We start from the raw sequence: 27,238 nt of genomic DNA, 5'->3' as shown, positions 1-27,238 counted from the left end.
CAATACAGACACAGTTGTTGTTGCCTTCTTTTATCTCGCCCTTGTTTTGTTAATGGGGGTCGCACTCCTCCAAGCTGCATGAGCTCAGCAGGGTTTTCTTGTGCATGAGTTACATTGTCTCTAGACTGAACATACACCGCCCGTGGATCCATTTTGGAGCAATCTGCTTTTCGGTCTTGCAGCCGGTGGTCTAATTGTACAACCAAATTTATGAACTCCGAACAGTCTCGAGGAGGGTCCACTACTTGAGTTAGAACATCTTTTAATTCGCCTCGTAAACCCTGAAGAAACAACCTGGTTCTTTTGATTTCAGGCCACCTAGCTTCAGCGACCAATCTGTTGAAAGTAGCAATGTACGTTAACAGGTCCTGATTTCCCTGTCGGAGGGAAAGGAGTTCATTGTCCACTACTTGCTCTTGGGTATGACCAGCAAAATGTTTCTCCATTTCCCTCTGAAATCCCCCAAAGTCATGTAGCAGAGGATCATCATGTGTCACCAATGGAACTGACCAGTCTGCTGCGCTACCGCTCAGGTATGACAAGACAAAGGCCACCCGAGCCTGGTCGTTTGGAAATGCTCCATGCCTGCAAAGAAAGTGAAGGCGTCATTGATTCATGAATGTGGTGTATTCCCGTGGATCACCCGTAAATCGCTCCAGTGGGGCCAAAGGAACTGTTCCTGGTAGAACGACTTGCACCGGAGTAGAAGAAGTGGATGGCGGGGTAGGATTCTGCATCATTGGGTTGTTTCCCGGTAGGGGGGGTCTGGCCCGCTTGTGATTGCAAGTATTGTCTGCTAATGTCTTCAGTGCGCTCCTTAGTCGCTATTAAATCTCTTCTGAGAGCATTAGTCTCCTGACGGGCAGAATGAACCTCGGCGCGCAGTTCTCCTATTAGTTCGGCCAATTGGTCTAATTCTGAGGTTTCCATGGCGCCCAAGTGGATTTAGTTTTGGAGGCTTTGCATTCTGTTACACTCACCTGGTTCCACTGGGGCACCACCCAGCAGTTGAGGTTCAGATGTCGCCCCTTGCGATGCCCAGATGCGACCAGCGGAAGAGTTTTGCCTTGTTTTAGATGTTGGCGGGTTCCCCGCCCTGCTGTCTTGGCAGGGGCGCATTGAGCTTGGTAGGGAATGGCGATCGAGTTGCTTCACTGATGCCAGCCCGTGTTGAGTCTTTCAGGTAGGTCTTATTGCTGTGAATATTGCTGTTCTTGCATGCCTTTTAAACAATGTCTTTTTCTTCCTAGGTATGCGGAAGTCCAATATGTCGCAAGGCGGAATCTGTGTTTCGCCGGTAAGTATGGGCGTTTTTGGAGCGCCTTGATGCGGTTAGTAGACGCTATGTGCTGCGCTTAAGATGCCTTGCCTTTGCTAACCTGTTATCTTTTCCTCTCCACAGGTCGCGGTACTCGGCCGGAGTATAGGATTTCCGTCGTGATGCTGATTGAGGAGTGGCCGGCGAGGTAAGCCTTTCGGCACAGTTCGTTAATTGTACAATGTCTAATGCCTTGTTTCTTCTCTTTTACAGGTCCGTCGATCTGGGGGAGCGCTGATTCCAGGATGATGGTCGGAAGAGCTGCGGACCGCTGGCAATGAAGTTCAGGTAAGCTGCTGCCTTTTTCTCACAATGTCTTCTCCTTTCCTTTGCAGGTGCTGTCCTTACGAGGTTCGTGGCTGAAGCTGAACATGTTGAGCGTTACGTTGCAGTAATGCAAACGAACGCAAAGCGTGTCAGACTTTTCGGGTGTGGTTTAAATAGCTTCAAGAAAGAAGTCCAGGTAAAATAGTCCCCATGGTACCACACCCAAAACACTACACTGCAAGCCTGGTTTCAAGGAGCCAGGTTATGAGGATGCCTCCACATGACTGGCATTAATGAAAAGTAGTTCCCAACCACAAGTCCATATTCAAACATGAGCCTGGCGCCAGGACTAGCCCCAAGAAGGCCTATGCTGCAATTTCTTGGGTTTAGTGGGGGCAGGAATCAAGACTCTCCCTGGCCCATAGGTTGGACAGGGGGTCTTCAGAGTGTGGGTCGTGACAATAACTCAGTTTTTCCAGTCCTGTCCTAGTTGCATGTTTTACGTGTATGCGCCCTGATGCCTGCCGCCTTTCGGTGCTTTATATGCATATACAATAAATAAAATAAATAAATAAATCTATGCTGTTACACATTGCTGCATGATTTGTATGCCATTATAACTGTCAGCAGTAGATGCATTTGAAAGGAATCACTAGCTAAGTGTGGTACCACATAGACATTGTATATATTTGCCATGTTAGACTTGCCAGTACAAAGTGTGTTATTAATTGATGTATATATCTTGAACCTTATTTTTATATAAAGAACTGTCTTAGTACATAAAATAGTGTGTGGACATTCCTTTGTGGGGGCTTGGGGACTACACTGTACTTAAAAACCAGCCCGCATCACCTCCTGAGAGCTTAAGCCTTGGTTGCTCATCTATTCTACAATATAGGGAATCTTGGCTGGGGTGCTCTGTGCTTCTACTCTGCCATATAGAGGGCAGGAGTACAGATACCCCTATCCAGTCTTTACAGGTGTGACAATAGTCAGCGGTGCAGCTGGTTGCAACTCAAGGGGCTCGACTGCCTCGAAAAAGTCCTTAAAAGATGGAGGCTGGTTGATGCTTGTCATGACGCTCATCCTAGCTTCTTCGCAGGGATTGTGTCTTCCTTTAAGGTGGACCGCCCAAAGCTGAGGAGAGTGTTTGCAGGCAACAGCCTTATCCTTTGGTCAGAGACTCTCTGGCACTTCCCACCTAGGAAGCTTGCTGGCAGATCCTAGCAGGACACGCTGTGAGCTGGCTGTGTACCGGTTCTGGAGCTACTGGACGGGTCCTCTGAGTTCGGTATCCCTGTCTGTACTCTGGGAGATGTTTAGGGGAGGGATGTTGCTTCCCTGGACCTTCAGTCAGACTGTACCTTCAGCCAGGGTCCAAATGAGTCCTTCTTCTTACTCCTTTCAAAGTTGTCAGATGATATTCCAAAAGAAGAGCTCAACCCTATTTTAAAGCCAAATGAGCCCCAGTGATTGGTGCAGGCTAAGCCTACCTTACTGAACCAATCCTGGGCCCCCAACAACAATCTTCTGTTATGCGTGAGGTCATAAACAGAGTGCTTTGCAACAGGAAAGGTAAAGGGGTGACAACATGTACTACTAAGTACCACCCATCTTCCTGTCTGTTGTGGATCAAAGTGTCTCTCTGCTTAAGTGAGTTCTCTGTGGCTTCTGATCAATGCGCAGGTCTCCCTTGAAGTTATGGCAAAAACAGACATTCTGTCTCCATCAAATCACAGACTTGTACCTTCCTTAATGGGGTCCCCCTGCGGGGATGACCACTGTAAACAGTTGTCCCAGACATGACATTCACTGCCCTTCAAACTAAGGGGGGAGCTGACTTCAAATTGACACAGATGCTTATCAAAAGGGTATTGGGTTTCCTGTCCCCGTTGTGAGTCCTGCGACCAGGCCTCCCTCAGTCCGTCTTCAATTAACTCTCATCAGTATGCGCTGCCACCAGCAGGCAGACCAAGGATAGGGTATATCCATGGAGCCGTTGATATTTAATTAGACTGGCAATGGCAGGAGGAAGTTGTTGCCCTCCACCTCGGGATGCTTCCATGTACTCCTGGCTGTCACATTCCAACTAAATGTGACAGGGAGCACTGCACCTGTAGGCTGTGTCCCCCCCAGAGTACACAGATCTGTGGGCTTGTCGTGCGGTGAGCATAGGAAAATGTGTGGGGATTAGCTCCACACATTTTCTGAGTTTGATCTTCCATCATGCATTTTCATTACAACATTTTTAAAAAGCCCAGGCCAGCGCACACTCCCTGTATGGATGGTAGAATTCCTCACAGTCGCCCCATCCTCCACTCATGGCTGGTATGGAAATGGAAGACTTGCTCCGGACAGAGCCTCAACCTCCATTCAGGGAATGGAATGTCATTCGTATCTGGTGGCCTTGGCAGCGAGTCATGTCTCACACGTTAGCTCTTGTCCAGCCTGAATTCAACTCAGCTCAGATCTTGCTGCAAGGCTTGTGGCCTGTTTTAATTTTCCTAAACCATTATGCAGTGCCTACAGTGTCCATGCTATTCTATATTCTCCATATGTTAGTCACACTTGGTTCTGTCAGGTTCCATAGGTACTCCTGCAGTACCATAAGGTTTTTGCATATAAGCATCTGCAAGCTTTAATCAGGATCTCTTGCTTCTTGCGGTTTCTGCGTTGCTGCATTTAGCTAATGACAAAATAATAAAGCAATGACAATATGTATATGTATCTATCCTCTATCTATAGAACTGTACGCTCATGTTCTTCGTGTATTTGAGTGTGTGTTTGTGTCCCGATGTGCGGATGGCACGTGTGCTTCATGTCTAACAAAAGAGTCGTGGTGTCTCTAACAACGTCTGTGTCTTGGCTTCTTGGTGCTTTAATCGATACTGTCAATTGAGGTCTCTTTATTTGCAGGCTGGGGCTCCTCTTCCATTGTGGGGTAGACTTGTAATGGCATCCATAACCATTGATACGCTAGCCAGCTCTTGTCCTTCCCTGTTCCTCGTGCTTCATCTTCCATTTTCACATGCATCTGTGCCAAATGATGCCTGTGACAAGTAATTCCCTCCTCTTTTCACTCTGCTCAAACTGTCCTGCTTCTCTACCTTCTCTATCTGAGCTGTTGGTGCCACCTTGACCGATCTCTTCCTTCTTTTTTTGTTGTCCATCTTTGGGAACTCATCAAGCTTCACATCTTTCTTGGGCAAGTTGGTGCGTATCAACGAGCATACTCCTCCCCACTCAGGTGGCAGGTTCTCATATGCCTTTGATCCACACACCCAGTAGTGATCCATCAGCACTGCCGTTCCTGCTCTCATTGCTTCGAGTTGTTCAATTGTCTTGCAGCCGACGGTCTTGCCATCTTCAACATCGCCATTGTTCTGATAGCACAGAGCTGGAATCTTCAGGGGAATTATTGGCATCGGTCCAGCTGCCTTCTCTACCCATGTCAGCAACTTTCCTCTTGCATCCCATACCTTTTGGCACTTGTCATTTTCTTCCTGCACTTTGATCACTGCCGACTGTGCTAGTGTCAGTGCCTTACTTCCCACAACTCCATCTTGCCACCCATCATTAGTGTACACTCGTCCATACGCTGATATCTGTGTTCTTTCCCAGCATCCAATTTATTGTCACAATCCATGCCCCTGACCCCCTCAGGTATAACAGCCCCCTGGCAGTAGTGGGGCTAAAGCCCTTCACACTGTCCCCAAGGGCATTAAAACTCAATCAGAAACATACATGGAGTCAGTCCTGGCAGCTTCGGCGCCAGGCTCATTATCAGGAATAAAGCAATACCAGTTTTGGACCTTAATCCAACATGGAGGCCTATTACACAGCTCAGTTCTTTAGAACCAAGCCATGCGGTCTAGTGTTTTGGGTGTGGCTGGGCCTGGAACTACTTGGCCTGGAACTACTTTACCTGGGCTATTTGAACCACACCCAAATAGCAGAACATGCTTTGTGTTATTCTGCACTCCTGCAGCGTAACGCTCACCGTGTCCAGCTCTTGCTCATCTGCTTCCCCGGAGGCGCGATCCTGAAGCCCTAGATCTGGATTCCATTAATAACCTGGAAGAACAAGAACAGCATTAGCGAGCAAGAACACTTACCTGTGAAGTAACCGGTCTTGAATCCGTCCGGCGCTTATCTTACCTCGCCCATCTCCAGAGTTTGCTGTAACCTGCAAAGGTAAAGAAACAAGGACAGCATTAATAACAATTCTTACCTGGGCAAACAGCGAGTCCTGGCAGCACCCTGCACTTCTCTTACCTCGCCCATCTCTGGGTTTCACCGCAAGCTGCTAGGGAGAAGGAACAAGGTCAGCATTAACAAAGCACTTACCTGGGCAAGCAGGGCATCGATCGCTCATCACTCTGGAACATCACCGCAACCTGTACAAATAAGGGAAGAGAACACAGGTTAGCAATTAACACCAATAAACAGCGCAGCGCTCCGCGCATCAATAACTCACCGTGGTCTTCGCCATCAGCGCAGCAACTCCGAGATCGCAACCATCCCTGTGAAAACAAAAAGAGACATTGTTAGGGAACAGCGTAGTGGAGCAAGACGCCGAGAAGACAGAGAAAACGGAGGGAAAGAAAGAGACAGAATAAAGACAGAAAAGACATAATAACTCACCTGGAAGACAGCAAGCGGAGTCGGAGCCACAGCCGGTCTGGACCCGACATAAGGGCACACGGACAAGTGAAGCCACTAAGACCAGGGAAGGCCCACACCGACCACGCGCCCCTGCACAGAGACGCAGGACAGAGAGTTTAACGCACAAAAACCTAAGGTGAGCAATAACCCCAAGGGAGGGGATTTTGACCAGAGGTGGGGGGGAGTCCACCCATCACATAACAAGTATCTTAATCCTCCATTCTCCTGGTACAGGCGCTACCCAACGTCTGCCACATAACCAAGCAGAGAGGGGTCCGGGATAGCGCTTAAACCTCCATCCAGTATCGTGTGGCGCCCCTGTGGATACCAGGTGAGCGTAACATCTATCCCCTTCACTCTTGTCCAGGGACAGGGTAACTCCTTCAGTGTGATAGTCTTTGTTTCTCCTTTCTCAGGTCTGTCATTTATGTACTGCAATCCCTCAACTAGCTGCCAGTAATTTTTCATCATGTCTAATGTCTTTATGTAATTATCTTCATATGGGAATGTTCCCTTGGACATCTATCTCAATGTTGCAGTCTTCCCTTGGAATCTTCTTGCGTTTGCACCATCTCGAGATACATCAGGCACTGTGCTCTTGCTGCTGGTATTTCAGTTGCTATGAATGTTCTAGAGGTACTCATGGCGTATGGGATTAAAGAGCAGGCATAACAGCTCTCCCCGGTTGTTACGCTCACCTGGTCTCTGCGGAGGCATTGGGGCACGGTTGCAGCCCTCCCGGGGGTGAGGTCGCTCGAGTCCGACTTCGCCCTCTGCGCTTATGTGGTGACTGGTGATAATAGGTGATGCTGCTCGAGACTGCTCCTGCGTGGAGAATAGGGGGCGTGAGTATGCCAGCTTGTGCGCCTGATCCCCTCCCAGACCCCTCCCCCCAAACTGTGTTACCCGTGTGTTGCGCTGTCCAATGAAAGCTCACCTGTTGATTAGTTTTGGCGAGCACTCTGTCCTGCTGCTCTTGGCAGGGGCGCTTGTATGATCTGGACCGAGTTCCTTCACTGGTCCCTTGCATGTGGTAGTCCAGTCCTGCTGCGACTAAGCCACTATTTCTTTTTTAAAAAACATTTTGCAATTTTAAAGCGCTTACACAGCCCGCGGGCATCGAGGCACTGTTACAGGAATTGTTTGTTTTTTCAGTTGCGTAATTGGTTTTTTTTTGTCTTAGTTGCGTAAGTATTGAACTATGGGCCTCATTACCCGGTAGGCGGTAAGGGTTTACTGGTACCGGTATTTTACCGGTACCAGTAAACCCTTACCGCCTTACTACGAGGTCCCTTTGCGGGTTGAGGAATTTAACGCCTGCTTTTTGCAGGCGTTAAAAACCAACCCGCAAAGGGACCAGGGAGCTAATTAAGGTACCGCAATTTGCGGTGCCGTAATTAGCACGTTCCCCATTCCCATTATGCCCTATGGGGCAAAAATGGGAATGGGGAAGGGCAATGGGGGAAGGGGGAATTACCGCCCCACCAACCTTGGAATAGGGCGGTAATTCCCCTTTCCACCAAGGCGGTGCCGGTATTTTACCGGCATGGACCAAGGTGCTAACAGCACCTTGGTCCACCGCCATCCGTGTAATGAGGCCCTATGTCTGTAGTATTTATAATGTACCAACGTCTGCCACCACTCCTGTATTTCTGTAACTAAGCTCTAACAAGTAACAGCGCCTCAATGCCCTTGGGCTGTTTGTGCGCTTTATAAATTTAAATAAATAAATAAATATTTATAACGCACTTAAACGTTGTTTAAGTGCGGACCCGGGGATCGAACCTGTGTTGCTTCGTGTCGTCTTGTTTCCAAGGCGTGCACGTTGCCGTTAAGCTATCCTCCCAGGACACTATACTTCAGGTAAGTGTTCCTGTTTGCCTTTGTCTTTCCTTGTCTGTTTTTGTTGTATTGTAAAGTTTGCTGTCTGGTATTGCTGTCTGTTCCACTTTTGATGTTTGACCTTTTGCTTTCTTCCCTTGCAGGTGATGTTGCCGGCCCAGCAGACGCTGCGGAGCTCGAGGCGCCAGATGGAGAGAATGAGGAACAAAGCTACAGCGAAACAGTAGCTGGTAAATTGTTAACTAGGGGGCACGCATGGTTCAAATGCGGCGCGGCCCTAGGACAGATGTTCTAACCTTGTCTTTCTTCTTCTTCACAGGGTCCGAGTTTGTGGATGCGGAGTGCGGTGCTGCGGCATCAGGATCAAGATCACTGGATGTCAGGAGATGAGTCTGAAGATGAAGCGAAGAAGCACCGATTTACTGGAGGTGAGTATGCAGGAGAACGCCTGGTTTCCAAAGGTAAGTAAACTGGTCCAAGCAGTGGTGAGCGTCATGTTGCACGCGAGTGCACAGTAACGGGAAGCACCGGCCTTAAGGATGGAGCAGCTCATATAGCTGAGCTTCTGAAGCCACACCCACCAGGATCAGCCTGCTTGCCACACCCTGCCACACCCGATGAGTCAGCACATGAAGACCAGGCCTAGGGAGCCACACCCGATGAGTTAGTCTCTGGAATAAAGGCTTTTAGCTCCTGGAAAGTGCTTGTAAAATAAAAGCACTCCTGCACTGAAATATAGTAAAAGCACTCCTGCACTGAAATAAAGTGTTCCTTCTCACATCTCTGAGTCCAGCCAGGGCCGCTGCGTTTATAGGTCCCAAAGGGACATAAGTGAGTCAAGTGACCCATTGCCCCCATCACTAGATGGTGTGGTTTTTGTGTTCTGGGGCCTGTGGCTATGACAGCACTCCCCATCAAGGCCCCTCTCATGGGTGGTTCCCCCTGGCCCTGGTTTAGTGGGGTTATTGCGGTGGAACTGCCTGATTAATCGTGGAGCGTGGACATGCTCACTGGGTTCCCAGGTCCGATCTTGGGGTCCATAACCTTTCCAGTCTATAAGGTAGTATAACCTGGACCGAACCATTTTAGAGTCTAGGATCCTTTAAACTTCGTATTCTGGTTCTCCTTCAACTATTTCGGGATCCGGTGGTGTATCGATCCACATACCTGGTCTCAATGGTTTTAGGAGGGAGACATGAAACACCGGGTGGATCCGCATGTGGGCTGGGAATTCTAATTTCATGGCCGCATGGTTGATCACAGCCTTGATAGTGTAGCGTCCCAGATATCTGAGATGGAACACCCGTGGTCCTTTCAGGGGATGTTTTTGGATGCTAACCAAACCTTGGCTCCGACTTGGTAGTTGGGAGCTTCCCTTCGGTGTCGATCCACAAACTTCTTCTGTTTCTCTTTGTCTCTGGCAAGATGGTCTGCTGCTTCCTTAAAAACCTGGGTGATGATTTTGTGTAAGGTCGTTACAGCGGGCATTTCTAATGATTCGAATGGGCGAAAAGGGATATCCGTGGATGTCGACTGTACACTATGTAGAATGGGCTTTGTCCTGTACTGGTGTGAATGTAGTTGGTATATACGCATTCTGCTAACCAAAGTATGTCCTTCTATGTATCCTCGGTTTGTTGCAGCATACCAGCATACACCTTATGTATTGCTCGAGGGTCTGGTTAGTCCATTCGGTCTTGCCGTCAGTTCGGGGGTGATGGCTTGTAGAAAACCGGAGGTCGATTTTGGCAATTTTACAACACCTTTTCCAGAATGCAGAGACAAACTGAGTTCCTCGGTCTGATATCAATATTGATGGGAACCCGTGTAGCCGGACAATCTGTTCCAAAAACACGGTAGCCAGAGTAGAAGCAGTTGGGAGACCTTTCAGGGGAATAAAGTGGGCCATTTTGGAAAACAGATCTACGACGACTAAGATGGTATTGTATCCATTACAGGAGGGAAGGTCTGTAATAAAATCCATTGATAGCGTATGCCAAGGTGCTGGAGGTACTTCTAAAGGACATAGCAGACCTGCAGGACTTTGTTTTTGGCACTTGTGTTGTGCACAGGTGCCACAGGTTGCGATGAACTGGACAATGTCCTTTCGCAAAGTTGGCCACCAGTAATTTTTCTTTATTTTAGCTTGGGTTTTGGCTATTCCCGGATGCCCTTCTACTAAAGAATCATGGGAGTTTGTGATGATTTGATTCAGTAATTTCTTATCTGGGATGTACAATCGTCCTTGGTAGTATGGTAGGTTGTCCATGATCGTATACCAGTCTCCCTTCCCTACCCATTCCTGTTGCGCTGGTGGAGTCATCAAGTGTTGCAGGTCAGATTTTAAGTTGACTATAGTTGACTATAGTGGTTGCTGTGGCAATCATGCCTTGGATTCATCCTTCAGGGATGATGGCTACAGGGTCTGGTGTAGTGAATGCCTCTTCTCCCTCACTCATAGGAGACAGGGTGTCCACTTTTCCATTGCGTACTCTGGGTCTATAGGTGATGACAAAGTCGTATTGCACAAAGAAGAGAGCCCAGCGGAGTTGGCATGATGATTGCGCTTTAGCGGTCTTCAGATATTGTAGATGGTGACTGTATGTCTAGCTCCAAGAAGATTATGTCTCCAGGCTTTGAATGCTGCCTTAATTGCTAGCAGTTCTTTATCAGTGATTGCATAATTTAATTCAGGGACTGAAAACCTGCGAGACCAGAATGCCACGGGATGCAACTGACCTGTTTCGGGGTCTCGTTGCGACAGGGCTGCTCCCATTGCTATGTTGGAAGCATCAGTTTCGAAAACGTATGGTAGTTCTGGTCGAGGATGCCGTAGAAATGGTGCTGTGGTAAATGCTTGTTTTAGCTTCTGGAAGGCTTTCTCTGCCTCTCCGGACCAATTAAATTGTTTATTTTTCCGTAGTAAAGAGGTGATTGGGTGGAAAATCTGGTAGAACCCGGGAATGAACCGGCGATAAAAGTTGGCGAACCTGAGCGCACTCTGTACTCCCTTTATGGATGTCGGTGAGGGCCAGTTAAGGATAGTGTCTACCTTGCGCGTTTCCATGCATATGTCCTGTGATGTGAGAATAAAGCTGAGGAATTCTACCTCTGTCACATGAAAGAAGCATTTCTCCAATTTGGCATATAGCCGGTTTTGCCGCAGTTTCTCCAAAACTGCCCGGACATGGTTAACGTGGTCCTTCTTGGTGGTTGGATAGATAAGAATGTCATCAATATAGACACGAGCACAGACGTCCAACAGTTCACGGAGCACATCATTCATGAAAAATTGGAACGCTGCCAGGGCTTTACATAGTCCAAAGGGCATAACCTGATATTCATAAAGGCCATATTTTGTGCGAAAGGCCGTCTTCCACTCGTCTCCTTTTTTGACTCTTACTAGATGGTAGGCCTCTCGTGAATCTAGTTTTGTATATATCTGAGCATTTTTGACTTGATCCAAGAGCTCGGGGATAAGCGGTAACGGGTACAATTTTTTTACTGTGATCTGGTTAAGTGCTCTGTAGTCAATGCAAGTTCTCCGGTCTCCCTCCTTTTTAGGCGCAAAAAAGAGGGGCGAGGATGCAGGGGACTTGGACGGACGAATAAAGCCATTTGCCAGATACTAATCGAGGTAGGTTTTTAGATGCTAGTTTTCCTGTTCTGTTAGGGCGTAAATCAGGCTGCAGGCAACTTGAGCTCCAAGTACCAGATCAATTTGGCAGTCATGCGGTCTGTGTGGATGTAGGGTGTTAGCTTGCTCTTTTTGAAAGACATCTTGGTAATCCAGGTATTCAGGTGGTGGTGAACTGGTGAGGCCCAGTATGGTCTCTTTCTTCGACGAACCTGGGTTGGTAAAACCTTTTAATGAGAATCCCTTGCTATAACATGTGTTGGTGCAGTCTTGGGGAAAGGTCAGAACTCGTTTACGCAAGTCAATCCTGGGATTGTGGGTTTCCAGCCAGGGCACTCCCGATATCACCTGGAACCGAGGAGCGCCAATGAGATCGAAGGTGATATCCTCTTGGTGACCGTTCTGACACAGAAGCGTGACCTTCTCGGTGTAATGCGTCACTGGGCCAGATGATAGCTGAGATCCATCAACTCCTGTGATGTTTTCTGAAACCTGCTTCTGTCAGAGAGGAAGTCCTATCCGGGTAGCCAGATCTTGGTCGATGTAATTTCCCACAGCCCCACTTTTAATGTATGCCTCCAAGGCATGTATTTTCGTCAGTTGCTTGTGGTTTGTCAGGAGCACAGGGATGAATAAATTTGAGGTCTGTATAGGTTCCTTTTCACCGCTCGACAAGTGGACACCTACGCTTGCCGGGCGTTGGAGTTTCCAGAGTCCTGTTCTTCGTCTTCACCTTTGTCAGTTGCTCCAACTGCTTTCCTGGGTGGTTTCACCGGGCATTCTCGGAGATAGTGACCTGCCTTACCACAGTACAAACAAACTTTCTGACTTGGTGAGTGGGCTCCGCAGGCCTCCAATTTGCATTGGCTCGGACTGATCGTGTGATTTGGTTTGATTCTCATGGGGTCGCACGTAGACCGACCACCTCTCGGCCTTAGCCCGATCCATCTTCCGATCCTGCAATCTGTGATCGAGCTGCACTGTCAGGTTGATGTATTCAGCACATCTCTCTGGGGGATTTACTACTTGGGCTAATACGTCCTAAAGTTCCCCTTGCAAGCCTCGGTAAAAGAGTGTAGTTCTTTTCTCCTGCGGCCAGTTAGTTTTTGCTATTAGACGATGGACGGAAGCGATATATGTTAGTAGGTCTTGATTACCCTGTCGTAGTGATAACAGTTCATTGTCCAGAGCCCGCCCTTGAGTATGCCGTGCAAATAGTTTCTCCATTTCACACTGGAAACCTCAGAAATATCGAAGCAAAGGATCATCCTGGTTTACCAAGGTTATTGACAAGTCCGCTGCACTACCTCCCAAATATGAGAGTACAAATGCCACTCTCGCTAGATCATTGGGGAATGCCCCAGGTCTGCACAAGAAATGTAGGCAACATTGATTCTGTAACGCTCACCTGATTCCCGCAGAGGCGCCGGTCTTGACTGGGTGAATGCCGTATCTTCAAAGGTGATGTGTAACACATGGTTGGCTCTTTGGGCTGGACCTCTGTGCACTGTATGTCTGACTCGAAGAGTAAGATGTCTGCAGATAGAAAATATGGGATTAATGAAATGGGTTTATTGGGTGCCTCTCTCCTCTTCCCTTTCTCTTCTCCTGTAGAACCCCAAAGGTTAACGCCCTCACCTTAGGTAAGTGAATGCCGAGGTCTCCATCTGCCTCGGGGCAGGGTGCCGTAACCAGTTTCTTCACTGGATAAGGGTGCAGGCCTCTTGACCTCAGAGGACTGCTGTCCGTCGTTAACTGCACGAACGGTAAGTTCTGGGCACTTCAAATGTCTTAAAAGTCTTTTGTAATGATATCTCTTGTTTTGCAGGGTTCCGGCGATGGCGGGCTGATGAGAGTTGAGGATCGAACCCGCGTGAGGAATAGAAGCGCCTGGAAGCACGTAAGTAAGCGCTTGTAGCCTGCTTCACGATGCGCACTAACTGTCCCTTTTATCTTGCAGGTACAAGTTCGGAGCTTTAGAGAAGCTGAAGGGTGCTGGAATACCCACTGGATTCGGCGTGGGAAGGAGTACTGGCACGTGAGTAATAAAGTTGCCCAATGTCTTTAAACGCACCTTCTTTTGTCTTTCAGATGCGGGATGCAGCGCCGAAGGCCTCCGGAGCGTGCGAAGAGCTGGTAAGCTTTTGTCTTTCAGATGCCGGAATGCGTGCGAAGACCTCCGGAGCATGCGAAGAGTAGGTAAGCCTTTGTCTTTCAGATGCCGGAATGCAGCGCGAGGCGTTGGTGACAGCCGATGGACCAGGTAAGAGATGCGCTGCCACTGAAGACCGTAGTGCTAACCTGTTCTTTCTTTGTCTTTACAGGTGCTGCTGAAGACTGGATTCCAGGATGGTAAGCCTTTGTTCCCTTAGGCCCAGAATCAGAAGCAGAAGACACGATGAGCGTTCTGCTGCAGAGAATGCAGAATAACACAAAGCAAGATTCATCCATCGGGTGTGGTTTAAATAGCCTCCTGTAGTGCTTAGGTCTCTCCTTCCACAGCCACGCCTAGGTAAGAAAGGAGTTCCTGCTTTCCAGAAGAGTTCCAGTGTTCTGAACCTAGGGAGTGGCTCCTGCCCCACCCAACAGGAAAAGTAGTCCCAAACAGAAGAGGATCAGGGGTTCAACTGGCAGGTAAGTAAGCAGCATGGTCTGCTGCAGGTAAGTCCACCCAAGCATTATGAGCCCGGCGCTTCCAGCGCTGGGACTGGGCATCTTTATGAGCCTGGTGCCACTGGCGTCAGGACAGGGTCCAAAAGGTCCCAATTGGGACTGGCTGGCACTCGGAACCGGGGTTATGGGTCTGCTTCCAAGGGAGTCGGGCAATTCCTGATCTTTTGGAAGCAGAGATCATGACAGCACCCCCCCTCAAGGCCCCTCCCAAACCGGGCTTCTCCGGGGGTTTGGGCTTGTTAGGAAATGTTCGATGAAATCTTTTGATTAGACGAGGCGCGTGGACATATTCTGCAGGTTCCCAGGATCTTTCTTGGGGACCGTAGCCTTTCCAGTCAATCAGGTAAAATAGTTTAGATTTGGAGATCTTGGAATCTAGGATGCTTTTGACTTCAAACTCGAGTTCTCCATCAACTAGAATAGGTTTTGGAGATGTAGTTAGTCGGGTTTGAGGTTGCACGGGTTTTAATAGAGAGACGTGGAAGACCGGATGTATCTTCATGTGAGGGGGCAAGTCCAACTTGACCGCTACTGGATTTACAATGGTAGTGATGGAATAGGGACCAAGGTATCTTGGGTTGAATGTGCGTGGTCCTTTTAGAGGTAGATATTTGGTGGATAACCAGACTTGATCTCCTACTTGATATTGGGGGGCTTCCTTCCGATGTTGGTCTGCTCCTTTCTTGTATTGTTCTTTAGCCCTTTGAAGGTGAGAAACGGCTTCCTTAAAGGCTTGGGTGATTGTAGAATGCAGGTGGTCTACTGCTGGTGTTCCAAGATCTTGGAGTGGATCCAACTCCGAGGTTCGAGGGTGACTACCGTATAAAAGAAAAAACGGGGTCTTCCCAGTTCCCGAGTGGACAGAGTTATTGTAGGCATATTCGGCTATCCAAAGGATATCTTTCCAAGTTTTTTCAGTTTGTTGTAGCATGCAGCGCAAATACTGTTCCAGAGTTTGATTGGTCCTCTCGGTTTGTCCGTCGGTTTGAGGGTGGTGGCTGGTCGAAAGTCTCACATCAATTTGAGCCGACCGACAGCAACTTCGCCAAAAATGAGAAATAAATTGACTACCTCGATCCGAAATCAGAACTGAAGGAAAACCGTGCAGTCGGACGATGTTTTCGAGAAATTCTCGGGCCAGAGTTGCTGCTGTTGGTAAGCCTTTGAGTGGAATGAAATGCGCCATCTTGGAGAATAGGTCCACGATTACTAGGATCGTATTGTATCCGGAGCATGGAGGTAGATCGGTGATGAAGTCCATAGAAAGCGTATGCCAAGGGCGAGGCGGGATGTCAATAGGGCGTAAGAGGCCGGCTGGTTTTTCCTTTTGACTCTTGTTTTGGGCGCATACTCCACAGGACATTATAAAGTCTCCGATATCTTTTTTCCAAGACGGCCACCAGAAGTAGCGCTTGATCTTTTCCGAGGTATTGGTCATACCGGGATGTCCTTCCATTAAAGAATCGTGATAACAAGAGATTACCTTTTTCTGTAAATCTGTGCTGGGCAGGTATAACCGTTCTTGGAAATATAATAGGTTGTCCTTCACCGTAAAGTCCTTTCCCTGCAGATGCCAATTCTGTATGTCTGCTGGAGTTACCAGTAGCCTGGCTTTATCCTTAACTTCCTCTATGGATTGTGTGGCAATTACACCTAGAATTCTTTGTTCTGGAATGATAGGTACAGGTTTAGGATTGATTAAATGTTCTTCCACTCCCATCCGAGAAAGGGCATCAGCTTTACCGTTTTTTGTACCAGGTCGATAGGTAATTATGAAGTCAAACTCGGCAAAGAATAGTGCCCAACGGAGTTGCCTAGAGGATTGAGCTTTTGCGGTTTTCAAATATTGCAGGTTTCGGTGATCTGTAATCACAGTAACGGTGTGTCGGGCGCCCAGAAGATAATGCCGCCAAGCCTTAAAGGCGGACTTGATAGCTAGAAGTTCCTTATCAGTAATAGTGTAATTGATTTCAGGAGGCGAGAATTTGCGGGACCAAAATGCCACGGGATGCAACTGATTGGTTACTGGGTCCTTTTGTGATAGAACTGCCCCCATGGCAAGGCTCGAAGCATCAGTTTCAACGATGTAGGGGAGTTCTGGGCGAGGATGTTTTAAGATCGGTGCAGAGATAAATCTAGTCTTCAAATTCTGGAAAGCTTGTTCCGCCTCGGTAGACCATTCAAAACGTTTGTTTTTCTTTAACAAGGTGGTGATGGGCTGGACTATTCGAGAGAATTCGGGGATAAACCTGCGGTAAAAGTTAGCGAAGCCTAACATGCTTTGAACACCTTTTACGGAGGATGGCGATGGCCATTTGAGAATTGCATCGACCTTCTTTGAATCCATACGCACTCCGCTAGGTGATAATATGAATCCCAAGAATTCAACTTCAGTCACGTTGAAAACGCATTTTTCCAACTTAGCGAAAAGTTTGTGTTGACGCAATCTCTCGAGGACCATTTTCACATGTTTCCGATGTTCAGTTTCCGATGAAGAATAAACGAGGATGTCGTCAATGTAAACAACAACACACACATCTATGAGCTCTCTGAGGACATCGTTCATAAAATATTGAAAGGCGGCCGGGGCATTGCAAAGTCCGAAGGGCATGACCTGATATTCAAATAGCCCATACTTGGTGCGGAAGGCCGTCTTCCATTCATCGCCCTCTTTTACTCGTACCAAGTGGTAGGCTCCTCTAAGATCCAGCTTTGTATATATGCATGCTTTTCTGACTTGGTCCAGGAGTTCAGGGATCAAAGGTAACGGATATCTATTCTTAACGGTGATCTGGTTCAGGGCGCGATAATCTATACAGGTTCTAAGGTCCCCTTCTTTTTTTGGAACGAAGAACAAAGCTGAGGAAGCAGGGGACTTGGAAGGACGAATAAACCCATTTGCTAGGTATTGATCCAGGTATTGTCGGAGGTGAAGATTCTCAGGCTCGGTGAGGGCATAAATTCTACTACAAGGAGGAGTAGATCCAGGTATCAGGTCTATCTGGCAGTCATAAGACCTATGAGGAGGTAGAGAGTTAGCCTGATCCTTCCGGAAAACATCTTGGAATTCTAGGTATTCAGGAGGTAACTGGGGAGCATCCGAGGAAATTGCTGCCAGTGCAACACCAGGTCGAGGGTGACAAGTAGAGACACATTCTGGAAACTGAACCGTTCTTGCTCACCAATCGATCTGAGGATTGTGCTTCTCTAAACAAGGAATTCCTAGAATAATCTGGAACTGAGGGGCCTTGATCACATCGAACACGATCTTCTCATGGTGTCCATCTTGACTTACTAGCGTCACTTCTTGGGTGGTATGCGTTACTGGTCCGGAGGCTATCTCCGTACCATCCACCGTAGTAATGACGTCCTTTACAGCCTTTGGACAAAGAGTCAGATTCATCCTCAAAACCATTTCATGATCCACATAATTGCCGATGGCACCGCTGTCGACGTAAGCTTCAATCGCATGTAATCGATCCGGATGTTCAGGGCTAATGAGGACCATAGGTATCACGAATTGCGAGGTCACGGAACTGGTTTTAACGCTCGGCAAGAGGACCTCTATTCTTGTCGGGCGAGGTCGTTTCCCTGCTCAGAGTTTGTGACCCTGGTAACTGCAGCTCCTACTGCCTTCTTGGCTGGTTTCACCGGACAGTCTCGAAGAAAGTGCCCCGAGTTTCCGCAATAGAGGCATAATTGCAGCTGTTTTCTCCTTTCCCGCTCCTTTTGTGTTAGTGGTCCTTTCAGGCCCCATATTTGCATGGGTTCCCCGGAGTCTACTCCTTTGGTAGGAGTTGGTGGTTTGGAAAATACTCGAGCATCAAACTTGGAACGATCGGCCTTCCTGTTCTGCAGTCTGTGGTCAATTTGAACGACTAAGTCAATATAGTCCGAACAGTCTTGCGGGGGATTCACTACTTGGGCTAACACATCTTTGAGCTCTCCACGTAGACCTCTATAAAACAGCGTAATCCTTTTGTCCTCAGGCCATCGAGTTTCCACTATCAGTCTGTTGAAAGACGCAATATAAGCCAAAAGGTCTTGATTACCCTGTCGCAATGAAAGGAGCTCATTGTCCAAGGCCTGCCACTGTGAATGTCTTGCAAACAGGTTTTCCATACTGAGCTGAAAAGCTTGAAAATCACGGAGAACCGGATCATCTTGATTAACTAGAGGGATCGACCAGTCTGCCGCATTGCCACTAAGGTACGAAAGCACGAAAGCTACCTTAGCTTGATCAGTTGGAAAGGCTGCTGGCCGGCATAAGAAGTGCAACCGGCACTGATTAATAAATACTGCAAACCTCTTTGGGTCACCAGAAAATCGTTCGGGCGGAGCCAGAGGTACATTACCAGGTAGGTTGATCTGCACTGGGTTCGTAGAGGATGTTGAAGGAAGATTTGCCCCTGATGCGGGTAACGGAGTTTGTCCGGCTTGTGACTGTAGCAATTGTCTAGCGAGATCGTCTGTTCGCTCCTTGGAAATAATCAGTTCCCTTCTTAGAGCATTCGTTTCCTGACGGGCTGCATGCACTTCTGCTCTTAGTTCCCCAAGTAACTGGGCTAGCTGGTCGGTATCCGAGATTTCCATAGCGCCTGGGTGGGAGTTTTGCGGTAGGCTTTGCGTTCTGTAACGCTCACCTGATTCCCGCAGAGGCGCCGGTCTTGACTGGGTGAATGCTGTATCTTCAAAGGTGATGTGTAACACACGGTTGGCTCTTTGGGCTGGACCTCTGTGCACTGTATGTCTGACTCGAAGAGTAAGATGTCTGCAGATAGAAAATATGGGATTAATGAACTGGGTTTATTGGGTGCCTCTCTCCTCTTCCCTTTCTCTTCTCCTGTAGAACCCGAAAGGTTAACGCCCTCACCTTAGGTAAGTGAACGCCGAGCTCTCCATCTGCCTCGGGGCAGGGTGCCGTAACCAGTTTCTTCACTGGATAAGGGTGCAGGCCTCTTGACCTCAGAGGACTGCTGTCCGTCGTTAACTGCACGAACGGTAAGTTCTGGGCACTTCAAATGTCTTAAAAGTCTTTTGTAATGATATCTCTTGTTTTGCAGGGTTCCGGCGATGGCGGATGGCGGGCTGATGAGAGTTGAGGATCGAACCCACGTGAGGAATAGAAGCGCCTGGAAGCACGTAAGTAAGCGCTTGTAGCCTGCTTCACGATGCGCACTAACTGTCCCTTTTATCTTGCAGGTACAAGTTCGGAGCTTTAGAGAAGCTGAAGGGTGCTGGAATACCCACTGGATTCGGCGTGGGAAGGAGTAATGGCACGTGAGTAATAAAGTTGCCCAATGTCTTTAAACGCACCTTCTTTTGTCTTTCAGATGCGGGATGCAGCGCGAAGGCCTCCGGAGCGTGCGAAGAGCTGGTAAGCTTTTGTCTTTCAGATGCCGGAATGCAGTGCAAAGACCTCCGGAGCATGCGAAGAGTAGGTAAGCCTTTGTCTTTCAGATGCCGGAATGCAGCGCGAGGCGTTGGTGACAGCCGATGGACCAGGTAAGAGATGCGCTGCCACTGAAGACCGTAGTGCTAACCTGTTCTTTCTTTGTCTTTACAGGTGCTGCTGAAGACTGGATTCCAGGATGGTAAGCCTTTGTTCCCTTAGGCCCAGGATCAGAAGCAGAAGACACGATGAGTGTTCTGCTGCAGAGAATGCAGAATAACGCAAAGCAAGATTCATCCATCGGGTGTGGTTTAAATAGCCTCCTGTAGTGCTTAGGTGTCTCCTTCCACAGCCACGCCTAGGTAAGAAAAGAGTTCCTGCTTTCCAGAAGAGTTCCAGTGTTCTGAACCTAGGGAGTGACTCCTGCCCCACCCAACAGGAAAAGTAGTCCCAAACAGAAGAGGATCAGGGGTTCAACTGGCAGGTAAGTAAGCAGCATGGTCTGCTGCAGGTAAGTCCACCCAAGCATTATGAGCCCGGCGCTTCCAGCGCTGGGACTGGGCATCTTTATGAGCCTGGTGCCACTGGCGCCAGGACAGGGTCCAAAAGGTCCCAATTGGGACTGGCTGGCACTCGGAACCGGGGTTATGGGTCTGCTTCCAAGGGAGTCGGGCAAGTCCTGATCTTTTGGAAGCAGAGATTATGACAGATTCATAAAAATGGATCATCTGTGAAGCGTTCTGGTGGGGCCAGGGGAACGCCCCCTGGAAGAACCACCTGTACTGGGGTGGGCTGTGGAGGCGCGTCAGGAGGGGCATACCCCGGCAGTGGGATCTGGGCTGCCTGTGCCTGGAGCATTTGCCTTGCTAGTTCATCTGTCCGCTCCCGGGTTCACAATTAGATCCCTTCCTTAGGACATTGGTTTCCTGTCTTGAGGCATGAACTTCAGCCCGTAACTCTCCCAGTAATTGGTCCATCTGGTCCGTTTCAGAAGTTTCCATAACGCCCAGGCAGAGATTCGAAGAAGCTTCGCGTTCTGTTACGCTCACCTGGTCTCTGCGGAGGCGTTGGGGCACGGTTGCAACCCTCCCAGGGGTGAGGTTGCTGGGTTCCAACTTCGCCCTCTGCGCTTATGTGGTGACTGGTGGTAATACGTGATGCTGCTCGGGACTGCTCCTGGGTGGAGAATAGGGGCCGTGAGTATGCCAGCTTGTGCACCTGATCCCCTTCCAGACCCCTGCTCCCAAACCGTGGGACCCGTGGGATGCACTGTCCCTGGAAAGCTCACCTGTTGATTAGTTTTGGTGAGCACTCCGTCCTGCTGCTTCTGGCAGGGGCGCTTGTATGAATGCGGTGCTGCGGTGTCGGGATCAAGATCACTGGATGTGAGGAGATGAGTCTGCAGATGAAGCGATAAAGCACCGGTTTCCTGGAGGTGAGTATGCAGGAGAACGCCTGGTTTCCAAAGGGATGTAAACAGGTCCAGGCAGCGGTGAGCGTCATGTTGCACTCGAGTGCACAGTAACGTGAAGGGGAAAAATGGGACGGTCCCTTCCCCCGACCCACATACAAACTATGGCCGATGACGTCACGACCCAAGTACCCTCAACGGGATGAGCTCGCACCTCTACCCACCACCCGGATGTCAATATCCACCATGGCCACGCCTCACCTCCACAAGCGGTCCGCATCCCATCCAGAGCACGAGGTGGGAAACAAGATGGAGCCGAGTCCGATCATATGGACCAGCTTGACTAAACGTCACAAACCTATACTGCAATCATTAGAGATGACATGACGACATAGCCACGATGTCAAAAGTTCAACAAAACTACACAATTCTAAGTTCAGAAATTCAAAAATTTACAAAGAATCAACATAAGTATTTTTTAAAAAGAAGATAAAAGGAGAGCTCAACGCGTTTTGATAGATAAACTATCTTCTTCAGGAGCAATGTAACTTAAGTCACTTAATCAATAAGGAGCTTTAAGTTCATATGTGGAGTGATCTTCAGGATTTCTCCATTCAGCAACTTAATGCTAGTATTTGACCTGTCAAATCATGTATATTCTCCTTGTGGAATGATGGTTACCCAGATGTCCTAAACAGAATCCTGCAATTAATACAGATAACGTAGTGTTATATGGGTGGTTCTAATGGTCAACTGTGCTTAGGCTGGATACCTGCAGCTTATTAGAGTAGTATCCAGAGTGGATCAGTAGATGCTTCGGAAAGTTGCATAGATGCAGTCTGCGCGTTTTTTCACCCTTTGATGTCTAGACGGGATCCTGCAATATAGAAAATGGCTTTCATTCTCTAGAGGTACTGTCTGACCAGGAGAGGCTTCACTCTCTAGTGTGTTCTGTGTTATCAAATTCGAGATCAAACTACCGTTTTCAAAATACCATTTTGAAATGGCTCACCTTACATGCTCATGCTGCTCAATTTCTATGTAGGATGCTGTTTTCATCCGGCTTTATTGAGGCCGTGGAGAGTTGTCGCTCGTGATCTAGTGAAAATGACAATCTCTCAGTAACAAGTTACCCTAAGCATAGCGGGATGATCTAGCAGTTCACGCGGTGTAAGAGAAAGTTGGAGGAACTCACCTTTGTACCTGTTCCAAGACACACGATTCCGGCGTTGCCACCACAGTCGTGTGTTGAAAAGCAGGTTGCTAGGAGACCGCCACCTAGTGAGCGGCATGTCGTCTATGGACACATGTTCACGTTGATAGCAAAGGTTTATGGGAGTTGAAGCGCATATGTGGTGTGACTTACATTCTTATGAATTATCAATGATCTGAAGTCCTCCTAGTATTAAAGACTTTAATGCAGAAGTGTCTGCAAATGTGTGTACTGAAAATATAGTAAAAGTGGTCACTCGTGATGGTAACCAATTCTGATGACTAACATTGCGTACTGCAGTGGTGGCCATGAAAATGGAAATCAACGTGACATGTGTGATGTGAAAAATAGCTACTATTTGGAATCCTCATTGTGGCGAGATAAGGAATGTCATGCAGACTGGTCTTCAATAATGTGTCATTGGAGATAAGAGAAATCGCTCATAGTAGCCGTTGTCAACATTACGTGATATAGTGGTGACCATCATTCCACAATCTTGATTCTGGCAGTTTTGTCATTTTCATACGAAACATAAAATCATATCTATAATTGTAACCAATTTGTGTCATATGGTTAAATCATCACAGTATTAACAACAAAGTACAGATAGCTTTGATTCTGGTCGTTTTGTCATTTTCATACAAAACGTGAAACCATATCCATATTTGCAACCCATTTGTGTCATATGGTTAATTCATCACAGTATTAACAGATAAGTGCAGATAGCTTGGGCAGAATGGAGAGCCAGTCTCCTCAATTGGAAAACACTCTCCCTTATTGTAGGCTCTATGTATCAACTTGTGGTTAATGCGAAAAAATCATGTTTCAGTGTATAGGTATGGTGAGTATAGATCTTTTCAGTTGAGTGATACCTATTGTGTATTGGGAATGATAATCCAGTGACCACCAACGGGTCATCTTTTCATGATTGGTGATAATTGGTTTTAGTGTGGAGCACAATAGTCCAATCATAAGGCGATATGTTGCCTTTACAAGAACACATTTAATGAGAATTCCTCATTCATCCCTCATGGTTCAAGGGATTCCAGCTTATGAATCCAAAACATTTCTCTACGAGATAGGATTTGTTGCAAGTTGCCACCTCGTGCTGGTCTGGATACCAATTCCAAAATTATGAATCTTAATTGTGAGATTGTATGACGTTTTGTCATAAAATGTCTAGAAACCAGAGATTTTTCGTTATTTGTTCGGATGTTTGATTTATGTTCAGAGATCCTGTATTTGACTCTCCTCGTGGTTTGACCTACATAGTATAGTCCACATGGGTAGATCAGTGAATAAATTGCCCATTTGCTGTCGCAAGTTGCATAGTCATGGAATGCAATTTTTTGTCCCGTGTATGGATGTCTGATTAGTTTCCCCTTCTGTGCGTTGTTGCAATGGCAACAGTTTAGGCATGGGAATGTGCCTTTCATGGGTTTTGAAAGAAAACGTTTGGTTTTCTATTTTTTCGGCTTTCACTAATACATCTCTCAAATTGCGGCCTCTACTGTATGCCATCAATGGTTGATTAGGGAATAGTCTACACAGTTGTGAGTCTAATCTAGTGATTTTCTAGTTTTTCATGACAATTCTTCTAATTTGAGAGCTTTGTCGTGGAATTGTGTTGAGTAGATTAGAGGAAATTCATCTTTCTGGGCCTTATTGCCTGGTTGTAATAGATCTGCTCTTGTTTTTGCTCTGACCTTCGTAACTGCTCGAAGTAGGGTCTATTCTGGGAAGCCTCTTGCTTGGAAATGTTTAATTTGATCCTCCTCTGCTTTTTTATATGATTCTTCTTCAGACGCAATCCGTCTAATCCTCAATAGTTGACTCAGCGGAAGGTTGTTTTTAAGATGTTAAGGGTGGTGACCGGTGTAGAATAAGCTGTTATTAACATCTGTGGATTGCCTGAAAATGGTGCTCTCTAGTCGATTGTTCTTTGGGATCACTTTGACATGAGGAAAGTTCACATCTGGTGTGCCTATTTCTAGGGTAAATTTAATCTTGGGATTGCAATTGTTCAAATATGTTAGGAATGCATCTATTTCTGATGGTGGTTCCTTCCAAATTCCAAAGATATCGTCTACGTATCTTTTCCACATGGCTAATTTGGGTGAACATGTGGGGTTGTGCAAAATATATGTTGATTCAAAGTAAAACATGAATGTGTTGGCATATGCTGGAGTCATCGCTGAGCCGAAGGATGTGGCCAAGGTTTGTAAGTAGTACTGGCCTTGGAACCTGAAGAAGTTATTGTATAATATAATTTTAGCTAATTCTATTGCAAATACTTTGTTTGATGGAAAATATTCTTGCTTGAGTAATAGCCATTCCAGTGCTTCCAGACCTTCTTCGTGGGGTATCGAGGTGTATAATGATTGTACATCCAAAGTGAATAATGTCCAATGTTGTTCTATTTCTTGTAGACTGTTTACAGTGTTCAGAAAGTGAGTTGTGTCTCTGAGATACGTGGATATGTTCTGGATGGGTTGTAGTAATTTGTCTAAATATATTGACAGTGGGTCAAATAGACTTTCTGTGGCTGCGACAATGGGTCTGAAAGGTGGATTATTGAGGTTTATGTGTACTTTGGGTAGACCATAGAATACTGGTGTGATTGGAAATTTGGCAATCAGGAAATCTTTCATCTTTTCAGTAATCCAACCTTCTGTTTCTGTTTTGTTGATTACGTCTTCAATAATCAGTTGTATGGTGTTTGTAGGATCCTCTTGCAGGATTATCTAGGTATCCTGATCTTGTAGGAGTCTTAGGCAACCCTCCTAGTATTTTGTTGCATCCATGATCACTGTAGCTCCCCCTTTATCCGCCAGTTTGATCGCAATCGATCTATCTTCAGATAGTTGTTTAAGTAGCCTATGCTGAGGTTTCCGTAGGTTTTGATGTCATGTGCCTGTGAATTTCTCTGCGCATTTTGGTGTCAAAAAGATCTAAAGCTGAGTTCTTCACACTCGGGTTGAAATTGCTTTTATTTTTCATTTCAAGTGTGTCAGATGTTGCAGATCTCTCCTGTTGCGGAGGTAATGTGTCGAACAAAACGTCTCTCTTCATTTTCCTGATGAGTTTTTCCAAATGTACTTCTTCATTGAATAAATTAATGTTATTTGTCGGTACAAAGGATAAGACTAGGCTTAACAGATCTAGTTGGTGTTTAGAGAAATTCTTGCTAGATATGTTGATAATCAGGTCTGAGTTTTCTTTTTGCTGCAAAGGTTTCTTATTCCCTCTTCGGACCCTGTGTTGTCTAAAAAAGGAGGAGGGGGGACTGGTGTTGTTGAGAGCTTAATTTTGCTGTGATAATACCTGAAACTGATGGTACTGCTGAAACTAGTTCCCTCTCTTTAGTTGATGTGTTACTTGATGGCTCTGTGCTTCTGCTATCCCTCCTTGGGGGTTTCGTTGGCGGGTATTCTTTCCCGGATTGTGGTTGTGGTTAATTCTGATGATAGAATTCCTGCCAGGAATATACTATGTCTCTGGAATAATCTAGGGTATCTCATTGGAATTTCCTAATTTTCCTTTGCTCAATGTCACATTTATAAGAAGTGTCTAGTTTGGTGTTAGTTAAAGCTGGTGTTTTCTTGAGTTCTTCTGCCGATGTTAGATGTTCTAGTTCCTCTTTCAATTCTGTGATTTCAGAGTCAGGTTTAGATAAGGATGATGCCAATTCTTCAATGGTTAAGAAGATAAGATCTAATGAACATTTGTTGAGAATGCGTTCCCATTTGGCTACAAAGCCATTGTTTTCTCTGCATAATGTAGGTCTCAAGTAGATCCTCAATCCTCTTGGGATCCTTTGTGACTTGTAATACTCCGTTAGTGTTGACACATGTCATTTCTAGGAAATTTCTTTTCTGATGAGTTTTTCTAAGTTGTTAATGATTCTGTCTGGGTTACCTGGGGTTGTTGTAAATTTGCCTGTGTTCTTTATGAGTCCCAGAATGCGGGTTGCTTCTTCCTCAGTAAAGGCTAGTGTTTTGGCATGTTTAGTAGTAAGAGCATGAATTTTCGAAAAGGACATTGGGCCTCATTACGACCCGGGCGGTAAGGGATTACCGGTAAGGGCACTGGTACCGGTAATCCCTTACCGCCCTATTATGAGTTCCCTTTGCGGGTCCTCCCTTAACACCTGGTTTTACCAGGCGTTAAGGACGGGACCCGCAAAGGGACTTTGGTGCGAATAACGGTACCGTTATTAGCGCCTTCCCCATTCCCATTGAGCCCTGGGAATTACCGCCCCCGCCAACCTTGGAATGGGGCGGTAATATCTCCATTCACCAGGGCGTAGTCGGTGAGGTTTTGGAGGCAGCCATGGCGCTAATAGTGCCATGGTTACCTCCAACCTCGTAATGACCCCCATTGTGTGTGTAGGGTTCTTGTCTCAAGATGATAACCCACCAACCTAATGGGACAAACAAACTATTCTAAACAGTAGAGAACATGCACATCATGTGCTTAAATCTTTTATGGGGTCAAGACAAAGTTTTAACACTAGGAGCTTGTGAGGCTCACTGGTAGTAAATCCAAGTAGAGGGTGCGGGGGAGAAAAGAAAGACTCTGGTATCAAAAGTCAGAGAAAGCTAACTGAAAAAGGTGGAAAACTCATGGAACATGAGTTCTCCCGTCCCCTGCACACCTATTGGTACTGGTAATGGTCACCAGTCAAAAAATAAAGTATTTCTCTTTAGTAAATTGCAATCAGTGGTAGCTGATATCATTAGTTGTCACTTATAAACCTTCGTTCATATAATCATTCCAGAGAGCCTATTAGGATAACATTTAAGAAGTCATACTCATAA

The sequence above is a fragment of the Ambystoma mexicanum genome, chromosome 2q, assembly GCF_040938575.1.
Source record: "Ambystoma mexicanum isolate Mex_15411 chromosome 2q, UKY_AmexF1_1, whole genome shotgun sequence".
NCBI lineage: Eukaryota > Metazoa > Chordata > Amphibia > Caudata > Ambystomatidae > Ambystoma > Ambystoma mexicanum.
The sequence above is the reverse complement of the archived record's forward strand: the minus strand, read 5'-3'. Positions refer to the sequence as shown.